The 5,999-nt window shown below is 42.0% G+C and overlaps 1 non-coding gene across 1 annotated transcript; it reads right to left on the bottom strand.

The window, feature by feature from the left end:
* Positions 1 to 3,714: 3,714 nt before the first annotated feature.
* On the bottom strand, positions 3,715 to 3,927 carry LOC116863422. The gene has a single exon (XR_004381823.1). It is a non-coding gene; the product is annotated as a small nucleolar RNA U3 (small nucleolar RNA).
* Between the last annotated feature and the right edge of the window lie 2,072 nt (positions 3,928 to 5,999).

Raw genomic sequence — 5,999 nt, 5'->3', positions numbered from 1 at the left:
GACCTTAGCTATGACCCATAATCTATGAGACAAGAAAAGAAGAGACACTCCTAACCCTGATGCAGTTGCCACATTGAGGCCTTCCTGCTCTCCCATCTTGAGGGTGTACTTACTATAGCTCACCCAATTTGTAAACCAACTGAGTATAAACTGTAGGAGTGTAGAATTATGACAAAAGTATATTCCGGGGAAAAGTCCTTCTGGACATTTTTGTTTTAACTGTTGGAATATTGATGGACCAGTGTCCCCTGATATTCAGAAGTGGGTTTCTGGAGGGTGTCTTAGGAGCCTGGACAGGGAAGTTGCAGCCAAGGCTTGTGCGGGGGCTCGACTGCTGTCAGCTGGTGGGGGAAATTCTCCTAATCCCTGTGGGCCTCGGTTTCCTCATGTGTAAGATATGGTTGATATTCAAATTCTCCAAAGTCCCATCCTGCTCAGTTTCTGTGAGTGCACGAGGGACTGAGGTGCCTGTTACACAGCCCTGGGGACTGCAGCCGAGACCAGACTTGGTCCCTTCTCTGTGTGTCTCCCACAGGAGCCTGAGCTGAGTCCACACTGAAAACAGAGAATGGAGAGAGGAGATGGAAGACAGGATATCAGCAAGTTTGGAAGATGAGAATAACACAAAGAAGAACAAGGCAATGGTGGAGCAGGTGGTTGCTAGAGGAGTGAAGAATAAACACAAGCTGAGTCCAGAAAAATCAGGGGAAACTGAGGAATGCATGCAGCAGCATCAAAGGCCACAGGGAGCAGCCTGAGCTGAGCAGGAAGGACTAGGAGAGTAACGTAGTCCACAGTGAACCTGGGACCCTGCCACAGAGCCTCACAGGATGGATCGGGATTCATTTGTACTTCAGGGAAGCACCAGTTCCCAGAGGAGGAGGATGTGACCATGAGGCTGTGCCCCAGACCCCTAGCTTCAACCTTGGAGCTGCTTTTATGGTGGATGTCTTCCAAGTAAGTGTGGGGGGATCAGTGATGTTTGGATAAGAGTTGGAGAGGTCCATTCTTACTGCAGAGTATTGTTGTAATGTCAGAAATGACCACAGTAGGGAACTCTTGCCTCTGAGGCAGTGATACTAATAAAATTCTTCCAAATTTACAATTGTAAAAGGCTTTATGCACAATATATCTTGTGTGTATGTTCAGTGTTTCATTTTCCTTAGTCTGTGTTAAGAACTTGGAATTCTGACATCAATAAGATTTCACTGAGGAGGTCAAGCAGTGAGTGGGAGAATGCAAACAAAATCTTGTAGCATTTGGGTATCTCAGTCTCTTGAGAGTCTGCCTTCAGCTCATGTCATAATTCCAGGTCCCAGGGATCAAGTCCCTTGGTGCCAGGGTGGGGCAAGGGGGCTCCCTGCTCAGCAAAAGGTCATGGGGGCTAGGCCAAGTACATCGAATCCTAATGACAGGTGACCCATTGAGAAGAATCCAAGAGGACAGTCCCCCCTTCATCAGAGCGCACCACAAAGGAATGTCATGGGACATCAAGAGTGTCCTGCAGTCTCCTCTTTAAGGAAGGGGATTTGTTGCCTCCTGGGAGAAAGCAGAGAGAATTCCTGCAGGACATTCTGTCCAGGACTGAAGTTGAGATTGGAGCTTTTCCACCACTTCTATTGGATAAGGGAAGGAATATCTCTGAGAGCTTCCTCAGTACTTGTCTTGGTCCTTGGAGTCATGAATACAGAGGTAAATACAGTGTTATCCCAACTCTCACAGGCCTTTCAGTCTAGTAACCAGAAGTCATGAGAAGTGTGGGTGTGGTGAGTTCCTGGGAAGAAGTGGCCCATACTGCCTGGGGATGACATCAGTGGTTGTCCTTTTCTCTCATGGTGTTTCTGACCTATCTTGGCCCAGGGAACCTGGACAGCAACAAGATTTCAGCTTCTTGGGACACTGCCGACACCTGGGTTCCACGCTGGCACAAAGCAGTTAATACTTGCAATACTCCAGAGGAAACTGCTGGTATCAGTAGCTCCCCTCTCTGACTTGGCCAGCTGGAGAAATCGAGTCAAGTTCACAAAGTCTAATAGGGGCATCCTTGCCATAATGATCAACGATGTTCTGCCTTTCTCTTTGAGAACTTAAATGCTTTCCAGACTTCAGTATGCTCTCTGCATATAAAAATAATGTAAATAGTGGTTCCGGGGTGGTTCAGTCATTGAGCCTCTGCCTTCAGTTCAGGTCTTGATCCCAGGGTCCTTGGACGGAGCCCCATTTTGGTCTCTTTGCTCAATGAGGAGTCTGCTTCTCCCTGGCCCACTCCCCCTACTTGTGTTCCCTCTCTCACTGTATCTCTCCTTGACAAATATATAATTAAAGTCTTTTTAAAAAAATGTAAATAATGGCCAGATTTTAGATCAAGTAACTAAAGTAAAAAGGGAGTAAGGCAACTTCCAACTTGCACTGAGAATGTGCAGAAACTCTTACAACTGAAATTAAATAGAAAAAAAATTTAATTTGCATAACATATTTTTATAGTAATTCTGGAATAGGCAATGCCACTTCGTCTTTTAACATCATTTTGATAGTTCAAGAACATTTGCATTTCCATATACATGTTTGGATCAGCTTATAAATGCTTACTAAAATATCTGCTGGAATGTTGATTGGCATTGTGCGAGATCTGTTGATCATTGTGGGAAGAATTGACATCTAAATCATAATGAGTCTTCCAATTAACAACATATTTTATCTTTCCATGTATTTAGTTCTTTAATTTCTCAAAGTAATGCTCTGTAGTTTTCAGTGTAATGTTCTGACACGTTTTGTGTCTGATAAGACAAAGCAATAAGAGAATTGATGAAAAGACTTGAAGAAGAAATACTTCACAAAAGAAGATATCTAAATGGCCAGAAGCACTTGTAAGATGCTCCACCTGAAACCACTTAAAGAATAGAGTTGAACAAAAATCAAAATGGCTTCAATAATGTCTCCAGGAGGCTCAGTTTTAAACTAAGTAACCTTTTCTTCTCTTCTGCCAATCTCCCCTCCTTCCTTCTTAGCGTTCTGTTTCACCCTAGAGACATGATGGAGGAGGCCAGAAACTGACACACAGCTTCTGTGGAAGCCAGCTAGATCCTGTATTTCCACATAACCGCCCTCCCCATCCCTTCTTCCGGGTGCAGGGGGCTTCCAGTTTTTGAGGACCTTAGCCTGCTGTAGCTTAATTTGCCCTGGAAAGCTATTGTTCCTCATTATTGCAAACTCTGTCTTCATCTTATATTTTGGCTCTGAAGCACAGAGGTCGGTTTTGGACAGCATGCTCAGGCATCAGGAAGATCAATTAATACTGCAGTGAGTTACCATTACACCTCCATCCCTGTGCCTAATATTACAAAGACTGAAAACATATGCGGTAAGGATGTAAAGGAACTGGACGTTTCTTACACTTTTGGGAATGAAAAATGGTCCAACCCCTGAGAAAAACTGAGCCACAGGTAAACATGTACCAATCATGTGAACAGCCATTCCTCTCCTAGGTGTTCAGACAGTATGTCTGCACAACACCCTGCACATGAGTATTCATCACAGCTTTCTTCACAATGGCCACACCCTGGAAACTACATAGATGTCCATCAGTAGGTGAATGTACAGACAGAATATATCCATATAGAGGAATACGACTTAGCAAGAAAAATGAAATGTACATCTATGAAAATGCATTTCATTGTACTGTTTATCTTTTTTTAGTTTTTATTTTGTTGGGAAAGCACTCAGACCATGTCTCTCTCTCTGACTCTTCCAAAGGAGGAGGAGAACAGTCACTGATGGCAGTTGGCAATTGTGGAAACAATGGCTAAAGCCAGTTTCATGCTCACAAGAGAACACTGGGCCTCCTCCTCATGGTTTTGGGTACTGTACACATTCAGAGGAACTTCTCTAGTAACAAGCTATAGAAATGATCCCTGAAAGTATACTCTTAATTTTACACTTTAAAGTGATCAGTCTACTGTACCTAAATTATACCTCTGTAACATTCATGGAATAATCTACTCTATTTCTCCATACTACCCATGAGCATTTAGAAAATAACATTTTTTAAAAAGGAAATGAAATTCAATAAACAGAACAGAGATTCGTTTCCTCCATTATTAAGTGCATAAGAACACATATAACAAAGGCCCCTGGAAACTATTGCTGGGATAAATTAAAGGGAATCTAAATAAATAGAACAACATCTATCTCATTCATAGATTAGAAGACTCTGCATTGTTGGAATATCAGATCAGTTTTATTCTGACTCACATGGGAGAAGACACTTTGGGGGCAAATTTACAAGTTAATTCTAAAATGTATATGGAAATCAAGGTACTTAGAATAGCAAGACGACCTTGAAGACTTAAATAAGAGAAATGTACTAAATTTCAAAGCTCATCATATAGCTATGATAATTAAAGCACTACAGTATGGTGTAAGAAAACACTGTAAATATATGAATACAAGAGAGTAAAGTAAAAAATGTCCCCATACACATATACAATTTTTAAACTTTTTTTTTCAATTATTTTCAAGTAATCTCTACATCCAACATGGGGCTCAAACCCACAACTCTGAGATCAAATGTTGCTTGCTCTACCTTTTGAGCCACCCAGGCACCCATCAATTATTTGATTTTTAAAATAAGGTCACTGGTACACTTCACCAGAATAATGAAAGACTTTCCCTAAAAGTAACTGGAATGAATGAACATCTACTTAAAGATAAGTTAATATTAAAAACCCACTTTGCACCATATATCCATGTTAATTGGAGATATGAAAGCAAAAAGGTTTTTTTAAGATTTTATTTATTTGTCAGAGAAAGAGAGAGAGAGCGAGAGAGCAAGCACAGGCAGGGAGAGAGGCAGGCAGTGGGAGAAGCATTCTTCCCGCTGAGCAGGGATCCTGATATGTGACTCAATCCCAGGACCCCGGGATCATGATCCGAGCTGAAGGTAGATGCCCAACAGACTGAGCCACCCAGGTGTCCCAAAATATTGTTGTTAAGCACTGTGTCTCACATCAATAGCCAGTGTTCACAACAAGATGCTCTTAGCGTGTTAGGAAGAAATTTTTCAAATGAAAAAATTTAATCCTGGAGGGTTGGGGCAGAAATGAAGTCTAGGTAAAGGAAGCACCTGTATGGAAAGCTATAAGAGTGAATTGAAAAATGTGGGCATGGGGTTTGGTGTAGAAGGGGACTCTCCCCACGACTTGGCTCCAGCCACCCTAGCAAGGGGTCCTTGTGCCAGTCACAGGGGAATTGGGTCCTCTCTGTGCCTTAGTTTCTTCATCTGCAAACCAGGAAAAGGGGAAGCTTCCACTAACAAGTTGATTATGAAGACTAAAAGTCCTCATATATATGAAATCATCAGTCTCAAGAACTGTAAGGGACATCCCTGATCTCAGAGAGTTTCCAAACTGACTAAACCCCTGACTTTCATACGTAGATTCCAGAGCCCATATAAGCTAGCTGAATCAAAATTGCTAGAAACCAGATCTAAGAGGTTGCATTTTTACTAACTCTCCCAGGAAGTTCTGACATGAGGATCAATTTAAGAGTAGGAAACACTGAGTCATATAACTTTCATCTAAAACAGCAAAGTAGGAATAGCAGAACAAAGATATTTTCAACCCAGTCTCTTCGACAGAGGAGAAAAGGTGAAGGACTCTCAAATGGAAGGAGACCTGGCCCATCTGACCCCATTTTAACTTCCTCCAGTTGCCTGCAGAGACACAAACCTTTGGAGACATATGCCTCAAGCACCTGACAGTCCACCTTGAAAACTGTCAGAGCCCGAATTTCTCATTCAACGTTTCTTTGAAAGTAATGTTTTTGCTCATTGCTGGGCCTGATTGTCTTGGTTTCTTGCCTTACAAAAATGAATCCTCCCTGTCATATTGCTATTGTTGGAAACTTCCAATTTTACAGATAATCTCGCCACCTAATAAGGAACCAGAAACTTCTAACAAAATCCAAAGAAAACTGACAGAATGAGAGAAGATACTTGCAAA

The sequence above is a fragment of the Lontra canadensis genome, unplaced genomic scaffold (genome assembly GCF_010015895.1).
Source record: "Lontra canadensis isolate GAN:19392208 unplaced genomic scaffold, GSC_riverotter_1.0 scaffold1138, whole genome shotgun sequence".
NCBI classification, from domain to species: Eukaryota; Metazoa; Chordata; class Mammalia; order Carnivora; family Mustelidae; genus Lontra; species Lontra canadensis.
This window is presented reverse-complemented; position numbering and strand designations above follow the sequence as displayed.